Source organism: Nuphar pumila, chromosome 6 (genome assembly GCF_984573655.1).
Source record: "Nuphar pumila chromosome 6, dmNupPumi1.hap1.1, whole genome shotgun sequence".
NCBI classification, from domain to species: Eukaryota; Viridiplantae; Streptophyta; class Magnoliopsida; order Nymphaeales; family Nymphaeaceae; genus Nuphar; species Nuphar pumila.
Genome location: NC_143254.1, coordinates 11,509,926 through 11,533,990, shown reverse-complemented (window position 1 = coordinate 11,533,990; position 24,065 = coordinate 11,509,926). Strand labels below are relative to the sequence as shown.

At 38.9% G+C, this 24,065-nt stretch overlaps 1 long non-coding RNA gene across 1 annotated transcript; it reads left to right on the top strand.

Annotated features, from left to right (window-relative positions):
- The first annotated feature begins 3,431 nt into the window (after positions 1–3,431).
- Positions 3,432–23,869, top strand: LOC149833961 (uncharacterized). Its single transcript, XR_016432490.1, has 3 exons — positions 3,432–3,751; positions 5,576–5,679; positions 23,478–23,869. It is a non-coding gene; the product is annotated as an uncharacterized LOC149833961 (long non-coding RNA).
- The last annotated feature ends 196 nt before the right edge of the window (positions 23,870–24,065 follow it).

Below are 24,065 nucleotides of genomic sequence, written 5' to 3'. Positions count from 1 at the left end.
TCGTAATCGATCCTTCTGATATGCACTCAGCTGATCATACCACGACAGAACTACAGGCCACCGACACCGCCCTCCAAGCTTTTTACCTAGTGTTCTAATTCTCTTCTGACCTCTCTGTAACACAAAATAGCATATTATTCGTATCAATTATAAATTAGTCTTATTTGTACTTATACACCTAGCTGTAGACAGTAATCACTATAAATAATAATCATTGCTCACACACTATCACTGTAATCGCTAACACAATAATCATTATACATAGTAATCACTATATATAGTAATCGATATCACAATAATCGTTATACATAATAATATTTATCACAGTAAATCATTCACAGTAATCGATATACATGAATCACTATCATAATAATCGCTATACATAATAATCGCTATCACAGTAATACCTATCACACTAAATCATGACAGACAAGATCGATTTATGTACCTTGATCACAATTTTCTCATCTTCATCCCCTCCTTCCATGCTTTGTCTTTCTTGTTGCTCTGACACATCGCACTGTTTTTCTACTTCTTCCATCCTTCGCTCCATCGCCTCCCTTCTCTGCTTTTCAATTTCTTCCTTCCTTTCCCTTTCCTTTCCTTCTCTTCCTCTTCCTATTTTTTTCTTTCCCTTACCTTCTCTTCCTCCTCATGCTTCTTCCTTTCTCTTTCCTTATCTTCCTCCTCCTCCTCCTTCTTTACTTCTTCCTTCATTTTTTTTTATTATCTTCCTCTTCTGGCTTTTTCCTTTTTCTTTCTTTCTCTTCCTCTTCCTGCTTCTTCCTTTCTCTTTCATTCTCTTCCGTATCCCCTTTCTCCTTCCTTTGCCTTTCATTCTCTTCCTCGTTCTCTTTCTCCTTCCTTTGCCTTTCCTTCTCTTCCTCGTCTTCCTTCTCCTTCATTTGGCTTTCCTTCTCTTCTTGATCCTGATGCTTCTTCATTTGCCTTTCATCTTTCATCTCCATCATTTGCCTTTCCTTCTCTTATTCATCCTTCTTCTTCATATGCCTTTCCCTCTCCTCCTCCTCCTCCTTATTCTTTTTTTGCCTTTTCCTCTCCTCCGCCTCCTTTTTCATTTGCCTTATCCTCCTTTGTTTTTTAAAATATTTATGCTTCATCAGTTGCCTTTCCTTCTCTTCTTCCTTCTTCAATTGCCTTTCCCTCTCCTCCTCCTCATTCTTTTTTTGTCTTTCCCTCTCCTCCTTATTCCTTTTTTGCCTTTCATTCTCCTCCTCCTCCTTCCTTTGCCTTTCCTTCTCCTCCGCCTTTGCTTTTCATTCTCCTCCTCCTTCCTTTGCTTTTCCTTTTCTTCGTCATCCTTTTTCTTCTTTATCTTTAGTTCTTCCTCATTCTTCCTTTGGTCTTCAACCTCAATATCTGATGGATAATCCTCTGCATAATACAATTCCAACGCTTTCTCTCTGTCTTTATCATTCTTAATCTTTATTATATTTTGGTACCTTTCATAACGCTCATATAGATAAGACTGACGAATAACTTCTCCAATATTCATCCTATAGAACGAAATGTTATTTCTTGTCTGACGAGCTGTAGAAACTGTTAACTTGCACAATACATAAATTTAACTGCATCATTATACGTTACAACTGCCTCCCCAAGTATATAATAATACAAATTATCACATTCGTTAAACAATCACCAACATTACAAATCATCGCAATATTTGGCTTCATAAGTAAACATCGTTGTAAGATTTAGCAAACTTAAGTACAAATCAAGGTAACTTCATAAATACACATCGCTAGTGCTTTAAATGTATAAATAGTTACTGCTTCAAACTTACAAATCGTTGTATAAATCACAACCTTTGTATATATCGTTGTAACGTTTGGCTTCATACGTATACATTGTTGTACGATTTATCAAAATTAAGTACAAATTGTGGTAGTTTCATTAAATCGTTCATGCTTCAAACGTATAAATCATTGTAGAAAATTAGCTTTCATAAGTACATATCGTTGAAATGTTTGGCCTTCATAAGAACAAATCGTGCTAACTATTTTTCGACGCCCAAAAGGTGGATATGTACAAATTGATTTATTTCAGTATGAAAATGCATGTTATTTAGCATGAAGACGACCACCCAATTATAAGATTTAGCATTTAGATTTACAAATCAATTTGTTTGCATAACAAAACCTTATATGAAACTCACCAAAATGATATGAGTTTTGGTAATCCGACAGTGGAGGAGAAACACTCAGAAGGGAGACGCAGCCGATGGTGGCAACGATGTTGCCACTACACAGACGACGACAAAGGATGCTCCAGCGGCAGCAGATGATGTCAAAGGGTGCTTTGACGGCAACAAACAAAGGCAAAGATTGCTCTGGCGGCAGCAGACAACGACAAAGGGTGCTCCGGCGACAACAAATGAAGGCAAAGGTTGCTCCGACAGCAACAGACGACAACAAAGGTTACTCCGACAGTAACAGACGACATCAAAGGGTGCTCCGATGGAAGCAGACGATAGCAAAGGAGGGTTCAGTGGCAGCAGACGACGACAAAGGAGGATCTGATGGCAGCAGACGTCATCAAAGGGTGCGTCGTCAAAAGGAGCTCTTGTTACAACAGAAGTTGCAAAAGTTTACTGTTTCGGGCGAAAACAGAACGTTTGGACTATTTTAAGAGTTAAGATCATCCTCCCTTTTCTGGATCGAGGACAATTTGATCCTTTTCTCGAACCGGCGTTTTACTTTTCTAGATGGAGGGTATTTTTGTCTTTTTCTCAAACTGATGCTTCACTTTTTTAGATGAAGGGCATTTTTATCATTTTCTTGAACCGTTGTTTCATGACGAGCATAGCAGGAAAGGATAATTAAGTTTTTGCAACCGCACCAGATTTCGATGCTAAGTGATGCCGACACACAGGGATACGAGCCCCACGAGCTTATATACGTGGCACTCGTTCAGACCCCCAAACACGAGATGTAGCTAAAGGCCGTCTTCGAAGGAACATATAACCTGCTTCGCTTTGCCTTTTCTAAACAAATATTTTTATGAATAATATAATAGACATAATAAATGAAAAAATTGTCTTTTCTATCAATATGAGTCCATATCTCATTCCATAGGAAGCGTTCTTCTTTTACGTGTCCCTTTCAACGGAAAGTGGATTCGCTTGGTGGGGGGTGTACCGTGTAACGAGCATCCCATTAAGCTTATCTATACTTATAAAGGAAGAATGAGGGACATCAAAGATCAAAATACTTCAGCCCTTTAAGAAATTGAAATTGAAAAAGCTATATAGCATGAGCCTCACATCTTTTTTGAGTTTGTTTGAACTTTTGGTTTTAAGGGCGAATTACCCCCTTCACGAACCTGGTAAGTTCATTCTCAACCACGAATTGCTCTCTCTCTCTCTCTCTCTCTCTCTCTCTCTCTCTCTCTCTCTCTCTCTTCGTTTTCTAGGGTTTTGCGTTTTCCACTTCATCTTCATCTTTTTGTTGGTGTCTTTGTTCCCTCCCTATTTTGGTAGAGACGGTGGGAGTCGGATTGTGAAGCAGTTAAAGGAGCAGTAGAGAGATCTTGCATTTTCTCTTTTGTTTTCTTTTGTGGGTGTGACTGCAAAGGATCAAATGGTACTTTGATTTTTATTTACTCTTTGTTTTGATAAGAATGCTGTGGCTGCTGGAGTATCTTGAGTTCAGTTCAAATCCAGTCTACATTGGGGGAGATTCATATTCTGGCATTACTGTTCCTCTTCTCACCCATGAAATAGCAAGTGGTATTGCCATTTCTTTTCTGAGTTTCATTCTTGAATTTATGTAGAGCAGGTGTGGGAAAAATATAGTTTTGCTTAGAAAACTAAGTTGCATTATTTGGGTTAACTAGGAAGGTAAAAGCTGTACAATGCATAGGTGTGGAACTGTGGATTCTATTCTTTACCAGGAAAGGAAGTGTGACAGAGCTTTAGTACAGATTGTCCCTACTCAAATATCCATATTATCATTTTAGCAGAGTCCTTTTCTAAATCCAGTTGGTCATATCAAGTGCATCTAAGTCTGGTCAGATTGAATATTAATTCAGATAGATGTAGACTTGAGGAAATATATAGTGGGGGTCTTATTGGGTATTAATTCAGATAGATAACGACTTCAGTAAATAAACCAGATCTAAGTTATGCTTTTTTATGTAAACAAGTCAGCTGGAACTCGGACCCATTATGAGCTAGAATTGAGCTTGTTTGCAAGCCCTACTTGAATTGCTTCACTATCTTTTTCTAATTATGCATGAAAGCAAGGTTTTTTAGTAGGTCGGGATCCTGCTTGAAGGTAGTTGCGATCAGCTTATCGCTCAATTAGGGCCTATTCAGCATCTGTATTGTAATTCCACCCAGCCATCCTGTAATTTATTGGCTGTTTGTCGAGGAAAAGTGACAAGGAATCTCAGGAATCAGTTTAATTAGCCAACTCTTTCAAATGGTTGTATGGTTATACCTATCAAAGTCAAGATGGAGTAGGCTGGCCAACTTGACACACTATTGCATGAGCCAAGCCAAGTCAAGATACAGTTGAGAAGGTATTTATGGATAAATATAGTTTGTTTTCCTGGCTGAATCTATCTGTAGATGAAATAAATGTGTTGAATCACCAAAAAGTAAAGAGAAAAATTGCAATTTACTCATAGTTTCATATAAGAGTATTGAAATGGCAAGCCAAAATATTTTCTTGTACCTGAATTTTTTTTTTCATCATCAACTGCAGTGGTCATAGCAGCCAAGGGCATTGTAGCCTGAATATCTGTATGATTGATACTATGTACTCTTTGATTCCATGAAAAGAATTCAAGTGGTTGAGGTGTCTGGACAACATGATCGGACAATGTCATATATCCAGTATTGGGTACTATAGTTAACATTAAAAATGAGAATAATGCTAAATAAGTAAAAATGATCTCAGCAATGGTAAGGATGACACAAACTGAAATGAGGGCTGAGGCAGCAGCAGTTGAGGTTGATATCAGCAGTGATTGAAGAAATCAGGATCTAATCCCATGGAGATGATAATCCTTCTTACTGGCCATTTGAAAGAAGGGCTCAACTTATTCACTGTTGGTTTCCTTGCAGTGGACCAAGAACTCTGTCTTAGGTGACGTCTGTCCTATATCAGGAATTGATTGCATCTCTAGCCCAGTTGTAGCCTCATGAACTCTCAATTGAAGAGGAGCAGGATGGGTTTCTTAGTGACTTTCCTTTTCTTCAAAAACTAGTCCCCCTTTTTGCCTCTCCATCCTTTCTATGCTATTTCCCCTAGAGCTTTCCGAGAATGAGTCTTTTATATGCTTCATCTATTTGCGAATTTGCTTTAGGAAAGTATTTTATCCAATCCTATCCAACAAGAAGAGAATAACTAAGGGCCACCCTATGTCAAGGAACTCGGAAATTTTTTGGATTAAATATGTTAATTTTGTTGTGCCCTACTGATCTTTTACTGGAGAGGTTGTAGTCGAGATCCTTAGCTAACCTTATCCATTAGGATTTACTGTTTTGTGCATAACCACGGCCCACTTAATCTTTATATGGATGCTCATGCAGTTTTCCTTGTTGCAGGAAAATTGAATCTGGGCAGCTTATATCAAAGGATTGGCTTCAACAAGGAAGTTATATCAAAGAGGAAGATTTACTGAGCTGAATGTTGAACAAAGGCTTTTAAGGTGAGACTACCTTCTTTATTTGTATATTTCATCTTTACATTTGGTAGTACTTCCACTAAACACTGATGATGCATTAATGTTGTCTATCCATCAATTAACATACCTTTTGTTTTTTTACCTATTATAATTTATTTAAGGCGGGGAACCATAGGAGGAGCCAAGGTGTTAGAAATCCAATAGAAAAAGAGTGAGGGAGATTAGGGTTAGAGGAGACTCAACAAAAGAGGGAGAGAAACTAATGTTTGTATATTCAATGTTATGAATGAGGAGCCTTCTACACATTAAAAAGGTCGACCCCCTTGAGACTTCAAAACAAAAAGCCTAAAAAGACTAGTATACCCCTTTTATTATAGGGTTGTACATAATGGCCTAATAAAGGTATTTTACATAACTTTATGCTATACCATATTATGTAGACTTTCAATACTCTCCCTCAAACTTGGAAGGATGTAAAAAAATCATTCCAAGTTTGAAAAGGAAAGAACTGAAATGCAAAGGAGAAAGACTTTTTGTAAACATATATGCAATCTGATTCTTTGAACTGACATGCTCCAAAGCTATAATCCCATCTTCATAAGCCCTTCTTGTATAATAGCACTCATAAAACTCTGAATTCTTTGCAATATGAATAGCGCTCATATTGTCACAATATAGATGAGTTTTCTTTTCACATGGAATTCTCAATTCCTTTAGTAGCCATCGAATCCAAATAATCTCAGCTACAACTTGAGTCATCACCCTGTATTTGGCTTCTGCAGTGGATAAGGCAACCCTTTGTTGCTTCTTGCTCTTCTACGAGATTAGGAAGCTTCTAAGGAAAACACAAAACCCTATAGTGGAAAGAGGATTTCTAGTGGAGCTTCCAAATCAGAATCACAGAAGGCTCTCAACTCTTTATTAGACGAAAACGAGAAAAACATGCTATAGTGCATAGAATCTCTGACATATCTGATGATCCTGAGTACAACTGTCAAGTGAACTGATCTGTGAGCACTTATAAATTGACTTACTACATGAATTGCATAAGTTATATCTGGTCTGGATATAGTCAAATATATAAGGCTCGCAACTAACTGTCTATATACTGCAGGATCTTCTAACTCAACACCATTAGTTGTCTTCATCTTTAAGTTCGCCTCCATGGAGAAATTTACTTGTTTTGAGTCATCTGTCAATCTTGCTTTCACAACCAAATCTGTAACATACTTATGTTGGGACAAGTACGGTCCTCTTTTAGAGTATGCTATCTTAAGCCCAAGAAAATACTTTAACCGCCCCAAATCTTTCATTTCGAACATATTGGCCAGCTTCTTTTTGGTCTCTTCAGTGTTCTTTATGTCATTCCCAGTGAGAATCATATCATCTGCATAAAGAAACAATATATATCTTCCAAGAGCGGAGCAAGACACAAACAAAGCAGGATTATGGTGGCTCTGCTCAAAACCAAGTGACTTCACTGCTGAACTGAACTTTTTAGACCAAGCTCGAGGTGCTTGTTTGAGACCATATAGAGCTCTGTGAAGCCTACACACTCTACCTTTTGGATCTGAGTACCCTTGTGGTAATTCCATATATACTTCCTCTTATAAATCCCCATTCAAGAATGCATTTTGACATCTAACTGCCAAAGGTCCCATTGCTGCATGGCTGCTACTGCTAGCAGTGTGCGAATTGTGGTCATGTGAGCAACATGAGCAAAAGTTTTCGCAAAATCAATTCCAAAACATTGACTGTACCCCTTAGCTACCAATCTTGCTTTATATCTCTCCACAAAGCCATTTGCATTTGTCTTTACCTTGTACACCCATTTGCTGCCAATAATATTTTTCTTTGGAGGAAGTTTTACTAGATCCCATACCTGCATCCTTTCAAGTGCATTCATTTCATCAACCATGACTCTTTGCCACTCATTCTTTCCTGTTGCTTTGCATAGAACTCAGGTTCAACATAAGAATGGATTAAGGCTAAGAAAGCAGGATGATGAGGTGAAAAAGACTCATACAACACAAAACGAGACAGAAGTACGGAGGATCTAAGAATTTTATGTACCTGACCAAAAGAAGAAGATGATGGTAACTCTAGATTTTGTTGTTGTTGTGTAGATTTGTTGTTGTAGGAATGAGATCAAGATTGGCCCCTTCACTTCTCTGCTCTTCCACTTGATTTAAAAATGAAATTTCAATCACACCTTCATATCTCCTTGAGTAGATCTGACCAAACCTATCTCCTCGAACTAGAACTTGTTCCCCTTGCCTCTCCGTCCTCTCTCTCCCATCTTCCCTTTTTTCAAAAGGAACAAAAAAGGACAAGTGAGACTCATTTTTTGACTTTTCTCCAAACTGTCTAAAGTATAACACATTTTCCTGAAATACAATGTGCCTTGATATCTACTCTTTCTTTCCAACCGGATCATAGCACTTGTATCCTTTTTGGCACTAAGAAAAACCAAGAAAGCAACATTTGACAACTTTATAAGATAACTTGTCTTTGTATCTGTCAGCTAGCAAAACAAAGCATGCACAAATAAACACATTCAACATATTATAGTTTGAAACTTTTTCATAAAATTTCTGAAAGGGAGATATGCTTTTAATCATTTCACAAGGCATACGATTTATCTGATAAATGCTCAATTGAACTACATCTGCCTAAAACACTTTAGATACTTCTCCAAATAGAACAACTCTTGTTGTTTTCAAGATATGTATGTTTTTTCTCTCAGCTACACAATTTTTCTTAGGAGTGTACAAACAAGACTTTTTGTGAACCACACCTCTCTCTTGCAGGAATCTTTCAAACACATAACTAATGTATTCACCACCAGAGTCAGTACGCAAAGTTTTAATCTTTAGCTGCAAATTGACTTTCAACCATGGCACAAAAGCTCTTAAAAATTTCAAAAAGATCACTTCTATTTTTCATAAAGTATATCCAAGTAAACCTTGTACAGTCATCTATGAAAGTCACAAAATAGGATGATCCTTCTTTTGACACAACAGGAGAAGGATCACATACATCTGAATGTATCAGATAAAAAGGACTTTCTGACTCCCTATCACTATATTTGAATGAGAGAGCATGACTTTTGGCCAATTTACAACTCACACAATCTTTAACATGATTTGACACAAGTAGCTTGGACTTTTCAAAAGTTCCTGAGGACACTAAACTTTGCAACCTAGAGTTGAAAATATGCCCCTGTCTCTGGTGCCACAAAACATATTCATCCAAAACAGAAGCTCCATATCTGATTCCCTTTTACTTCCTCATATTGATCCAACTCAGGTAGTACATATCTCCTTTCCTATGATCAATCCCAATCTTCTTTTCTGACAATTGATCATTTCCAACATAACCAACAGAGGAGAAAATAACATTACAATTAATTTTGGTAATTTGATCCACATAAATAAAGTTCATAGTAAGAGATGGAACATGATAAATTTGAGAAAGATTAATTTTACTACCAGGATAAGAGTCACAAGTAATTGAACCTACTTTGGAGACAAACATAAAAGAACCATTTGCAGTGTGAAAATGCTACTACAGGGACAACTGATGGCTAGGATAGATTCATGAGGGGTCATATGACACGAAGCCTCAGAGTTTTTTAGCCAACCAAAGGAAAGATCAGAGATACTTGAGAAAGCAGTACCAGAGGAGGAGACAGGAGTGATAGAGGTAGAAGGACCAACATCTGACTGAGCAAGAAGCTGCAATTGTTGAATCTCCTATTGTACCTGCTCTAGTCTCTGAATCTGCTCACTACCCATCACTTCACTACCAACTGATGAAAAACTGCCTAACTGCCCATTCTTAGGCATTACACCCTCACTCTCAGTAGAAACTCCATATGCACCACCTTTCTTTTTCTTGAGAACGGGACAATAGTTCTTCATATAACAAAAGCCCTTGCAATAGTAACATTGAACAAAACTAAGGTCTCGCCTCATCTTCCAATCCTACCACCACCTCTGCCTCAAATCTGCTACTCATTTGCTTAGGCACAACCATAACATTATCCCCAGAGAGAAATTATTCAAGATACTTTATCTTGGTATCTTCTGCAATTAATTGTGCAATGACATGAGTTAGAGATGGTAAGTGGGAGCGATGCAAAATGATATTTCTTGTTCCATCAAACTCAGGTCTAAGAGCCATAAGGAAATCGATAACTCTGTCAATCTCTTTGTGTTGATCTAGAAGCCCCTGATAGGTTTGACATGATGTACAAGACTCACACTTAGTACTTTTCGCACTTTTTTTGACCCTCCATAAGAGTAAGTGCATCCAAGTTTCTCTGCATACCAGAATAAAATTCTTCAATGTATTTGTTTTCTTATCGCATATTTCTCAACTCTTGAGTGAGTTGATAATGCCTTCTCCAATTCTCTTGTCTATAAACTTGCCTGCGATACAACCAAGCTTCTGCCTTGACTTTTGCATTGTTTATAACCCATTCTTCTATAGACTTATCAAAGCCCTCATACCTTGGGATTTGACTTTGAACCATCTAAGTAATCTCTCAAACCTTTCCCCACAATTACTGCTTCCATGAAATCAGCCCAATATGCATAATTAGTTTTCATTCAACTTTATGGAAACAATTTGGATCTTCTCATTCTCTATGACTCACACAACCCCCAAACTATAGTTCTGTTAAATTATGTAATCAAACTTGTAATTTCGTATATATATTTTATATATATAAGGTAATACATATACATATATATAATATATGTATATGTATTTACCAATTATATATATAAAATATATATAGTCATAGTAAGGGTAGTTTAGGAATTTTACACATTCTTTTTCAAGAATATGTTTCTTTTGTATTTTCTTTTTTCTTTATTTATTTTTGCTCTTGCATTTAATGCATTGTACATGCATTGGGAGGGGCTCAACCCACTAGTCGTTGGACCCCTCCAACGGTCACATTTGTGACCGTTGGAGGGGCTCCAACGACTATGTGGGGAGCCCTTCCCAAGGCCTCCTCCAAAGCCCTATATATATGGGCAGCTCCTCTTGTATTTCTTCAAGGGATTTGGGATTATAGCCCAACCTCTTTAGATGTTTATGAATCTTATGAGTGCAATTGCACATTTGTGATTCGGTGTGTTGTGCTTGTTGTGCACAAGTGTTCTTGAGTGTGTATGTTCACACATTTATTTTCAAGGTTATTGTGTTATCAACTAAAGTATCTTGTCGAAGATACTTTTACATGGTATCAAAGCCTCGTTGAAGAAGAAGAATTGCGATTCGCCTTCTTTTGCATTCTTCGGGAAGCGTGCCTTCAAGTTTTTTGAAATCAAAGAGGATCATCTTCTTCGAGCAATATTTTAGGAGCCTCTTTTGTCAAGAAAGACGCAAAAAGTAATTAAGGTACATACTATCTCTTGCATTCTTTCCTCTCTAATGGGCGAAAAAGACTCCCATTTCTCTCGTGGGTTTAAGCTTAATGGCTCAAACTATCATGTTTGGGCCGGTAATATGTATTTACCAATTATATATATAAAATATATATAGTCATAGTAAGGGTAGTTTAAGAATTTTACACATTCTTTTTCAAGAATATGTTTCTTTTGTATTTTCTTTTTTCTTTTTTCTTTATTTATTTTTGCTCTTGCATTTAATGCATTGTACATGCATTGGGAGGGGCTCAACCCACTAGTCGTTGGACCCCTCCAACGGTCACATTTGTGACCGTTGGAGGGGCTCCAACGACTATGTGGAGCCCCTCCCAAGGCCTCCTCCAAAGCCCTATATATATGGCCAGCTCCTCTTGTATTTCTTCAAGGGATTTGGGATTATAGCCCAACCTCTTTAGATGTTTATGAATCTTATGAGTGCAATTGCACATTTGTGATTCGGTGTGTTGTGCTTGTTGTGCACAAGTGTTCGTGAGTGTGTATGTTCACACATTTATTTTCAAGGTTATTGTGTTATCAACTAAAGTATATTGTCGAAGATACTTTTACATGGTATCAAAGCCTCGTTGAAGAAGAAGAATTGCGATTCGCCTTCTTTTGCATTCCTCGGGAAGCGTGCCTTCAAGTTTTTTGAAATCAAAGAGGATCATCTTCTTCGAGCAATATTTTAGGAGCCTCTTTTGTCAAGAAAGACGCAAAAAGTAATTAAGGTACATACTATCTCTTGCATTCTTTCCTCTCTAATGGGCGAAAAAGACTCCCATTTCTCTCTTGGGTTTAAGCTTAATGGCTCAAACTATCATGTTTGGGCCGGTAATATGGAAGCCCATATTAAAGGAAAGGGGCTTTGGGGTTACGTTCATGGATCCATACCGGAACCGGAACCCAAAATTACCATTGTTGAAGGAGGGGATATTAAGATCCTTGAAGGGGATGAAAGACAAAAGGCCCTTGAAGAGTATTCTAAGAAACATGATGATTGGGAAATGAAGAACTTCAAGATCTTATCTTGGATTTTCTCATCCGTTGAGACCAAGATAAATGCCAACATCATCAAATTTAAAAGGGCTTCCGAAGCTTGGGTATATCTTGAGAAAATGTACACCTCAAGAGATCTATCCCACAAGTACTTTCTCCAAAAGAGGGCTTTGACTCTCCAACAAAATGACATGACCATTCGGGAGTACTTTGCCGAATTATCCTCTATTTGGGACGAGCTCGCAATCCTTGAACCTAAATGGAGTGGTGAGGCAATCGAATTAAGGCACAAACAACTTGAAGAAGACCGGTTCTTCAATTTTTTAAATGGCCTTAGACCCGAATTTGAACAAGTTCGGTCCTCTCTTCTCTTCGCTTTCACATCCCCCTCACTCGAAGATGTTATCACCAAGCTAAGTGGTGAAGAAACCCGTATGGGGATTAGCAAAAATAATCCTAGCATTCTTGTTACTTCCTCTACTCAAGAAGATGGTGAAATGGCTAATGCCGTGTCAAGACCGGGAAATAACATGAGGACCTATAGACCTCCTCATTTCAAGAATCAAGGTCAAGGAGGAAATGATCGGTATGGCAAAAGAGACTATAGCAAAGTAACTTGCTATCATTGTAAAGAACCCGGACATATCAAACCCTTGTGTCCTAAATGGAAGAAATTGATTGCAACGGCTATGGCATCTCAAGTTGAAGAACGACCCTCTTTATCAAGTGAGTCTCTTTCTCTTCAACAAATCGTGGAAGCCCTTCAACCTCTTCTCAAGGGAGGTACTTCCGGAGCCGCTATGTCATCCTCTTCCCCCGGTAAGACATCTTGGCTTTTAGATTCCGGGGCATCCTTTCACATGACCCCTAGTTATTGCACTCTTTCAAATTTTTCTAAAAATGCTTTTCCATCCTTTGTATCAACCGCGGACGGTACATCTCTTGAGATTAAAGGAATAGGTAATTTTGAAAAACAAGACTTCTTTGTTCCAAAAATTCGTTTTATCCCAAACCTTAACCTAAATCTTCTTTCCGTTTCCCAACTCTCGGACCATGGTTGCGATATAAAATTTTCTTCTAATAAATGTTGGATACAGGATCGCCAGTCCGGGAGATTGATTGGGGAAGGCTCTAGAAGAGGAGACCTCTACTACGTAGATTTTCTTCAAGTTCCCAAGAGTCAATTTTGCAACGTCGTCCAAAACAAAGACATTCATGTATGGCATAAGAGATTGGGTCATCCCAATATTGTTAAAATCTCGTATTTGCCTTTTGTTAAACATCTTTGTAAAAGTGACTTTTTGTGTAATGAATGCATTCTTGGGAAAATGAAATGTTTGCCTTTTCCTCAAAGATCCATGTTTACGACAAAACCATTTGAAATTGTCCATTCCGATGTATGGGGACCGGCTCCGGTAATGTCAAAAGGAGGTTTTTCATATTATGTGATCTTTGTGGATGACTATACTAGGTTTTGTTGGATCTATTTCCTTAAACATAAACATGAAGTTTTCTTAACCTTTAAAAGTTTTCACATGATGATTTCAAATTCAATGGATGTTTAAAAATCTTTAGGTCTGACTCTGGAGGAGAATACCTCTCAAATGAATTTAAGAGTTATCTTGAAAATTTTGGAATTCTTCACCAAAAATCATGTCCGAAAACCCCTCAACAAAATGGGTTAGCCGAACGAAAGCACAGACACATCATTGAAACAACTAGGACTTTACTCATTTCTCAAAACATTCCAAAAAATCTTTGGGCTGAGGCAGCCCTTACCTCTGTCTATCTCATAAACCGACTTCCATCGAAAAATTTAAACAAAATTTCTCCCTTTGAAAAACTGTATGATAAGGAACCTGATTATAGCAGGTTAAGGGTCTTTGGGTGTAAGTGTTTTGTTCTTACTGATAAGAATGACAAACTTTCTCCAAAAGCCATTCCTTGTGCCTTTCTTGGCTATTCTGAAACCCAAAAGGGGTTTCGTTGTTATGATATCAAAAGTGATAAATTGTATGTTTCCAGAAACGTGAGTTTTTTGGAAAATGTTAGTGGATTTGAACGTTGTCACCCCCATAATGAAAATATGGATTATTCTTTTTTATTTGATTTATTGAATAAGGACGATGATACTAGTGATAATGAGTCAGATCAAAGTAACCCAAATGAACTTGAAACCGAGGAAAACATCTCCTTGTCTCCTTCGTCACATCAACCTATTGAATTACCTAGAGACCCTATCACCTACTCTCATAGAGATCAAAACAACTTTAGGAGTGCTCTTGACAGATATAATGATGCCAGTCCCAGTGCCTCTCAGAATGAAGTGATCCCTTGTAGAACTGAGAGAAGTAGAAGGCCTCCTTCTAGGTTCATTTCCTATGACTCTTTCTCACCAAGATATAGAGTCTGCCTTAGTGCCATCCACTCTTATATAGAACCTAGAAATTTTGAAGAAGCACGTAAATGCTCTGAATGGATTAATGTCATGGACAATGAACTTGAGGCTCTGAGAAGAGCCAAAACCTGGGAATTCCAAAATCTTCCTAAAGGCAAGAAAACAATAGGGTGCAGATGGGTTTTCAAAATAAAAACTAAAAGTGATGGATCCCTTGAAGGGTATAAAGCTCGCTTGGTTGCAAAAGGATATAGTCAAGAATATGGTATTGACTATGAAGAAACTTTTGCTCCTGTAGCTCGTATGGTCACTGTTCGATGTCTTATAACCGTTGCCTCTATCAACAAATGAAACATCTATCAAATGGATGTGAAAAATGCATTTTTAAATGGCGATTTAAGCGAAGAAGTCTACATGGATGCTCCTCCTGGAATGGAGACTCCTAAGGGAAAGGTGCTTCGTCTTCAGAAAGCACTCTATGGCCTAAAACAAGCTCCCAAGGCTTGGTATGATAGATTTAACTCTGTTATGATTGAGAATGGTTTTTCCTCTTGTTTTACTGACACTGCTCTATTTGTTAGAAAATCCAATGCAGGGATTGTAATTTTACTTCTGTATGTTGATGACATGCTCATCACTGGGAGTGATTCTAACGGGGTTAAAAGTATAAAATCTATCTTAAAAGATAAATTTGAAATGTCTGACTTGGGTTTTTTAACTTATTTTTTGGGAATTGAAGTGGCCTACTCTCTTAGAGGATATTTCTTATCTCAAACTAAGCTTGCTTCTGAGATCATTGACAGGTCAGGTATTACAGATGAGAAGCTTTGTGAAACTCCTGCGGTTGTAGGAGCAAAGATGAAAATTGATGATGGAGTTCCCCTGTTGGATCCTACACCCTATAGACAGCTTGTAGGATCTCTGATGTATCTGAGTATTACCAGACCAGATATATCCCATGCAGTTCATACTGCAAGTCAGTTTCAGCATGCGCCTACATCCGTTCACATGAGTGCCATCTTACGGGTCGTAAGATACATAAAAGGTACTCTAAATAAGGGAGTTTTTCTGTCCTCTTCCTCTGACTTAAAATTGATTGCTTATACTGACTCAGATTGGGGAGGTGACCCAAATAACCGTCACTTCACCACTGGTTTTTGTGTGTTCTTAGGAGACTCACTAATTTCGTGGAGATGCAAGAAGCAACAAAAGGTGTCGCTCTCCTCAACTGAAGCTGAATATCGTGCCATGGCCACTACTACCATGGAGATTGTTTGGATTCACCAACTGCTAGAAGACATGAGGATCAAAATTGAAGGACCCACCAAGCTATGCTGCGACAACAAAAGTGCAATCTACATTGCAAAGAACCACACCTTTCATGAGCGGACTAAACACATCAAAATGGACTGTCACTATGTTCGTGAAGCATATCTCCGAGGAGTTATCGATCTTCCTTATGTCACGTCCGAATATCAGTTGGCAGATTTCTTTACTAAAGCCTTGTGCGCTCCGCGGTTCAACTTCTTTCTTGGCAAACTATCGGTCATCCTGCCCTAAGTTTGAGGGGGGGTGTTAAATTATGTAATCAAACTTGTAATTTCGTATATATATTTTATATATATAAGGTAATACATATACATAACCTGCATACAATATAAATCCACAACAGAAAAATAGAACCCAATGGGTTCCACAATAGGGTATCTGATAAAACATAAGCTCCACACTCAAGAACTACTATTATAGCATATAACATCAGTGGATCTCATGAAATCACCACACAGATACATACAAAAAGCCCAAATATTCTTCACATCCAAGAATATTTCCTGCAAGATTGACAATACAGCAGCAACCAAACCAAAAAAACTAACAAGAAAAGTAATAATCTGGCATACTATAGAGATTCTTCCAAGAGCAACACAAAAAGATAATATCAAGACCTCTAATTGCACGACTAAACATCCAAAACCTTCAAACACCTGCTGAACAACTACCAAAATATACAAAACCTCCGCACGACTAAACATCCAAAACCTTCAAACACCTGCTGAACAACTACCAAAATATACAACAGACATGATAATACTACAAATCACAACCAGCACAACAAAAATTTCTTGCACATAAGTGAAAGTAATGATATCTGATCACTATCACTGATCTGCAGCCAAGATCGATGCCCAGAACTGAAAACAATGTAACTAGTTTATGAAAAACTAGTTACCGCCTATGTCACATGGGTGCGGGTGCAGGGATTCGGTACTTCCGAAAAACCCGGGTGCGGGGGTGCGGCAGGGACAAAAATGTAATATATATATATATATATATATATATATATATATATATATATATATATATATATATATATATATATATATATATATATATAAGGGGGTCCGGGGGTTCCCCCGGCGCGGGTCCCGTTCCCTCACCATTAATGCCCGTCATGATAACCCACCGTACCGCCCTCTTGTCAAGTCCCCTCACGTCCCCTGCCCCTTCACATCGCCACCCTACCCCTTTGTTGATCGTAGACCGGCTTCACGAACTCCCTCTCCCCTCTACTTAAACCCCACTCCCATTTGATCTCTCTCTCTCTCTCTCTCTCTCTCTCTCTCTCTCTCTCTGCAACTCCCCTTCTCCTTCGCACTCGACGTTGGTCGGAACACCACCATTCGCTGCCACCGCACGACCACCTCAGTCCAACGCAGCCTATATCCACCCTATTCCTCTATTTCACGACACACTTCATCGCCTGAAAACCCCCCTTGAGTGTTGCCACCAGCATCCACCATCTCCACCCATTGCACTGGACCCGACTGCTCTCTTTGGATTTTTGGACGCCAGTCCCAGCCAACCCGATGTCACCCACTGCCATTAACCGGACACCATCGAGCCGACCTCCTCCCCTATGTCCTCTGTTTTTCAGCAATGAGGGAGGCGACCCATCTGTTGCTCTTCTCCTTTTGAGATCCCGCCGGACAACAGAGAGGCCGGTGCCACCGGTGCCCCTCTGCTGCCCTCTGTTTTTTCGACAGGCCGAAGGATGCCGCACCTCCCTGCCTGCCCCTTTTTCTGTTACGGACGTCGAGGCTGCAGTGTTGCCGCTGTAGTCCCTGTTACCACGCAATAGTACCCATAGGCGCTGCATCCTTTTCCTCGCACGTTGGTCGTGACCCCCGCTGAGGCCAGAGCCCGGCCAACCGAGCTCACGCCATCGTCTTTGTGACTGTCTCTGCTTGTTGACTAACAGGATACTCCTAGCTGCACCTCAGCCAAGAGCGGGTCGACACCCCCTGCTTTCGCGGCCATCGTACGGCTGATGCCTCAGGATTCATGCACCACATCCGAACCGCAGGTGTTGCCTTGCGTTTCACATCATTATTGCCCTGGAGTGTCTTCGCCGTATTTGGATCATTGGTGGACACATTTACTTTCGCAAATTTCAAATTCTGTAAAAAATCTACGCTAACTCTCATATTTCAGATTTTTTTTTAAATTCCGCAGCCCATTTGGCAAATGTTTTTTTAAAAAAAAATCCAAAAAAATGGACCGAAATGACCCTGGGTGCGGTCAACGCAACCAGGGTCGGGTTGATCGCACCCGAACCCGCGTCGAGTCGCGTCGACGCGGGTGCGGCACCCTGCTAGCCGAATCCCTGTTACATAGGTTACCGCCAAAGAGAGACTTCCAAAAGAGTCAATAAATCTCACCCAATATGATAAATACTTGCATCAGACTACTTCTAGGAGATTTCCAACACAAAAACAATACAAAAGAGTCTAACCACAGGGTTTAAAACCCACCGATGTGACTCATATGCTCAGAAAATCAAGACAGTCACCAAGAAACCGTAACTCAGAAAAAATGCTTGTAAAATCTCTCACAAATCCAAATCAAGGTCGATGATGGTGATTCTTGATTCTATGAACATCTAAAATCAGGAACTACCAACCCAAACCTTCATATGCACCAAAGCTGCAAGATTGTATTTGTAGAAGAGGATGCGATGCACAGCCACCTGTGTGTGTGTAGAGAGAGAGAGAGAGAGAGAGAGAGAGAGAGAGAGAGAGAGAGAGAGAGAGAGAGAGAGAGAGAGAGAGAGAGAGAGAGACGGCTGCATAATAGAAAACACGTTAACTAAATTGATTAGGGCTTCTCTCTATATTAAATAGAGAGAGGCTAAAAGGAGAAATTACATCTAAGTCCTTATGAGAACAAAATTTTAAAAAACCTCTAATATGAAAGAACTTAAACTAGAAACCACCTATTCTCAACACTCCCCCTCAAGCTGGAGCATAGATATCAATCATGCTCAGCTTGTCACAACATTTTGAGAAATTTGGCCTAACAAGAGGCTTTGTAAACATATCTGCAACTTGGTCTTCAGACTTTAGGTATTTGGTAGTGATATGACCAGCTTGAATCATATCTCTTACATAGTGGCAATCAACCTCAATGTGCTTTGTTCTCTCATGAAAGACAGGATTGTTTGCTATATATGTTGCAGCTTTGTTATCGCACATCATGGTCATTGGAGAGGAAACCTTCACCTGGAGATCATGAAGAACAGTGTAAACCCACATCAATTCAGCAGCTGTTTGGGCCATAACCCGATATTCTGATTCTGCACTCGACCTGTAAACCACATTTTGTTTCTTACTTCTCCATGAAATCAAGTTGTCTCCCAAAAACACACAGAATCTTGTGGTAGATTTTCTATCTACTACAGATCCAGCATAGTTAGCATCAGAATAGGCTACTATCTCCAGAGTTCCACCTTTTCTGAACAATAACCCTTTTCCAGGAGAGGATTTTAGATATCTGAGAATCATTATGGTTGCATTCCAGTGTACCTCAGTTGGTTTGTCCATAAACTGACTAACTTTGCTTACTGCTAAAGCAATATCCGGCCTGGTCATAGTTACATATAATAACTTCCCTACTAGGGAGCGATAACTTTCGCTATCAACTGGTTTTGACCCTTCTTCAAACAACTGAACTTTATGGTCCATGAGAATATTTGCTGGTTTAGCTCCCAACATGCCCGTTTCCTTTAATGAGTCAAGAACATACTTCCGTTGAGACAACACCATCCCTTCACGGCTCCTAGCAACTTCTATACCCAGAAAATAACTGAGTGAACCAAGGTCTTTTGTAACAAAATGTTTTTGAAGATGAGCCTTTGTGGCTTCAATAGCTTTCACATCATCTCCTGTAAGAATGATGTCATCCACATATACCACCATAACAACTATGCTAGAGCTAGTTTTCTTTATAAAAAGTGTATGATCTGCTGCTGATCTATTAAAGCCAAAGCTTGACATTACTTCAAACAACTTTTGAAACCATGCACGAGGACTTTGTTTCAAGCCATAAATCGCCTTTCTCAATCTACACACCTTCTGACACTCCCCCTCAACCTCGAATCCTGGAGGTTGTTGCATGTAAACGGTCTCAGATAGATCCCCATATAGAAATGCATTTTTCACATCTAATTGGCACAAGCTCCAACCATGCTGAACAGCTACTGAGAGAACAAGACGGATGGTACCCATCCGTGCAACAGGAGAAAAAGTTTCAAAGAAGTCAATACCATATGTCTGAGTATACCCTTTCGCTACTAATCTGGCCTTGTACCTTTCAATAGAACCATCAGATTTGTACTTTATTGTATATACCCATTTACATCCAACAATGTCAGCATCTGCTGGGGAATCAACTAGATCCCAGGTATGCTGAGATACTAAAGCATTCATTTCTTCTTGCATAGCCAGCTTCCAGCGATTATCAAGTTCTGCCTGTTGATAGTTCAGAGGAATAGTTTCAACAGATAACGGTGAAATAAAAGACTTCATCTGATGTCCAATCCTGGCATGGGAGACAAAATGAGATATGGGATATAAGGTACATTGTCGTGTCCCCTTTCGTAGAGCAATAGGCCTGTTATCATCATCCTGAAGATCACTATTGTCAGTAGAACTTACCTCAAGAGAATAGGTGGTTTCATTCAATCTTACGGAAGAGCCATATGAGAAGGGGTTGGCAAAAGCCTTATACTCCCCAATATGTTCCATTTTGGAATCACATTTCGAAGTTTCAGCCATGTTGAAGATGTGATTCAAATAAAAAAATCAGATTACCTCACTTGAACAACAAGTGTTCAAGAGGAATTGTCAACTCAGCAGGAAATCGCACCTGTTGTTTCCACAAAAAATCAGCAGCCCACAAACAAAAACAATTCAACACAGCCGGAAATCACACCTGCTGTTTTCCACGACAGAAGGATAACTTAAACTACCATGCTTCTTTCCAAAAAAAAAACTCGACACAACAGGGAATCACGACTGTTGAAAATCCACATTCTGAAATAAACCAACCAACTAAAGTTCAGGAATCACGAACATTTCTGAGCCCAAACACATCACGACCAATGATAGTATGCAGTCGCAAAACAAATATTCACTACACTTGTTGTTCTCCAAGCATATAAGGCACGACATCTCCAATAAGTCTTCAGGGCACAGTTAGACAGATCAATTATATTTCGATCACAAGCAATCAGCACAGAAAAGAAATCTGTAATCACGGCAGAATTCTGATCACACGTAATCAGCACAGGAAAGAACTCAACAAAAAATTTTGATCACACGCAATCAGCACAGGAAAGAACAGTTGAATAGGCAAAACAGGAAATGAAGTTTTCTGCTGCTCCCAAACAGCAGGAACGCAACTCGACAACTTACGGACACAGGAAAGATCTCACGTCTTGGCAGGAACAGGACTCGGCAACAACAGGTCACGGTTGGAGATCCAGATGAGGAGCTCAAGGGTTACGACTCCACCTATTCTCCTTAGATCTGACGACAGATCTGGGTAACATCCCAGATCTGTTATGAAAGAACTTAATTTCAAAAAACCTCTAATATGAAAGAACTTAAACTAGAAACCACCTATTCTCAACAGTATTGATGCTGATGACATCAGCAGCCCTTTGCGCAAGCTTCAGTGCAAACCAGAATGAAGTATGATTCACCTTCACAAGTCTTCTTTAATCTCCTTCTTTGTGGCTCTGATGCCTTGTTAGAAATCTAATAGAAAAAGAGAGAGAGATTAGGGTTAGAGGAGACTCAACAAAAGGAGAGAAACCAGTGTTCATATATTCAATGTTATGAATGAGGAGCCTTCTACACATTAAAAAGGTCAACCCCCTTGAGACTTCAAAACACAAAGCCTAAAAAGACTAGTATACCCCTTTTATTATAGGATTGTATATAATGGCCTAATAAAGGTAGTTTACATAACTTTATGCTACACTATATTACATAGATTTTCAATACAAGGAAGTGATGGAATGTGGTTTCCCACTTTTGTAGTTACTGAAATTGCTACCTGTATGAGTGAAATGAAAAATCTTTCACTGGTTAAGATTTAGTTGGGTTCAAATAGTCAATACAGATACAAGCTTGTGTTTCAGCTCTTACCTCCATTTGTTTTCCAAGTATATAGGATAAAATCCTTTGATTGGATTGGGATTTGTTTCTTTTCTTTTTTCCTACTTTCAATAGCTCTACGCAAATTCATTGAAATATTGACATTTTACAAACTAAGGCATCTTGAGGTGCATATATATATGTAAATTTATAAATGCAATATGACCATGTGATTACTTGCATTTTTTCCCTATATTTTTAGCTTGTGTGTTACTTTTAAAATGTGTTGCCTCTTGTAAGGATGTTCAGACATGACCAAGAAGTTGGTTGCTCGAAACCAATGAGCAGAACAGTGCTTTGTTAGGTATCCAACCAGCTCTACAGGGAATATCAACACTAGACTAAAGGGCTGTCAAGAATGGTTAATGTGTAGGTGGGAGAAACAGTCAGCAACAGTAACTATGAAGACAGTGACTCCTATGCAGAAGGATTAGATACAGTCCTCTAAGGCCCACCATAGACTACTTTTTTCTTTTTTTCTTTGTAACTATGCTGGTGTTCCTTGGGTTGGCAATTATGAATTTTGGGAGAGCACAAATTTTGGTTTGTTCATTTGCCGACTATGGTTCACTCTGCTCAGGCTGTAATTTGAACTAGATTGGTGGCATTTTTTTAATTTTGGACAGTTTGAGTTTAGGAATTGTTATCTTCATCTAAATTTGCGTAGATAGGCTGTTGTTTTCCTTATATATTTGGGCAAAAGAAACATACAGAACAAAAATGCCTTTACAAGGGAAGTGGGATTCCTTCAAACCCAAGCAGCTCACTTTCAAAAAGTTGATGCATTCTAGCTCATAGACAACAGGTTGTCCCTTTATGCAAAGGTTAGTTTTATTGAAACTAAAGGATTTTGTTGTGCTCAAAATGATAGATAGTGGTTCATGGGGAGTGGTTCATTGGTCAGTGCTTAAGGTAGAGAACTAGGTCTTTGGTTGGAAAAATATAAGAATTAAGAATCAGCTTTTTCGCTAAGTTTGTTTCCAAAATAACCTTTGGAATAGGTCTTTGGTTGGAAAAACATAACTATCAGCTGGCCACGCCTTATAGGAAAAGATACTTCACAAATGGGGTTAAATAATGCAAATCTTACTCCATATGCCACTCTGCTGGTGGTGTGATGCATGGTTTATTGTAATAGTTGGTAGGGTGTTTCACTCAAGTTGAGTTGTGTTTGTATGTGTTTCTTTTTGTTACTTTTATGCCTATTTTCACCTTAACAATAGTTTTGTGGTAGCTTGGGGACTTCATTGTTGACTAGAAGGGAAGGTTGTAGGAGGCTTTGATAAGTGTGGAGAGAAATTTTGGGTATTAATGGATGAGTAGTTTTTAAGGTTTATAACATTCGTTCTTTTAGTTGGCATTTTGTTTGCTTTTGCAGTGTACATCTATTCTTTCAGAAGTTATTTGGTAAGAAAGAAAGAAAGAAATGCATTTTTGTATTTTTATTGACATTGCAGCATCACAGTCATCTGTTCCACTCTATAGCAGGAATTGACATTGGTTTACAAGAACAAATGACCAAGCAACGATCTCAGGTGGATTGGTGGTTGCAGAACTGGTAAGGTGCCAACCTGAAATGGAAATCCAAGGGCTCGGTTAGTCATCAAAACTTAAAACCTTGTACACAGTCTATCTGCTTCGTGGGAAAACTGGTGAGTGTGCGTGTTTGTCTGTGGGTTTAAAAGGTGTGTTTTTTTTCGTGGTGGGTGCATGCATAAGTGTGTAAGTTTGCAGCAGCCTCTTTACAATTTCATAAAAGTTGTGAATTTCACCGAGAACTAGGGTTGCAGTACAGGAAGCAAGGACTGATTCCAATCTTTTGTACCTGCTTCTTTGTGTAAGATTGGAGCCTATAATAGAAAGTTCACATAGTTTGGAAATGACTAAATAAGGTTCTCTTTCTTTTTTTTTTTAATGATGAGGAACCTGTTTGGGAACGGGGTTCACTTAAGCCCCCCCCCCCTCCTAGATAGTAAACTTCGGGTGAGTGCCCTAGCCCCTGCAAAGGACACCCACCATGCAAGCGACTAGTATGATCTCAAGGTGTAATCGATCTTGGGCAAGATGAAGTTCCAC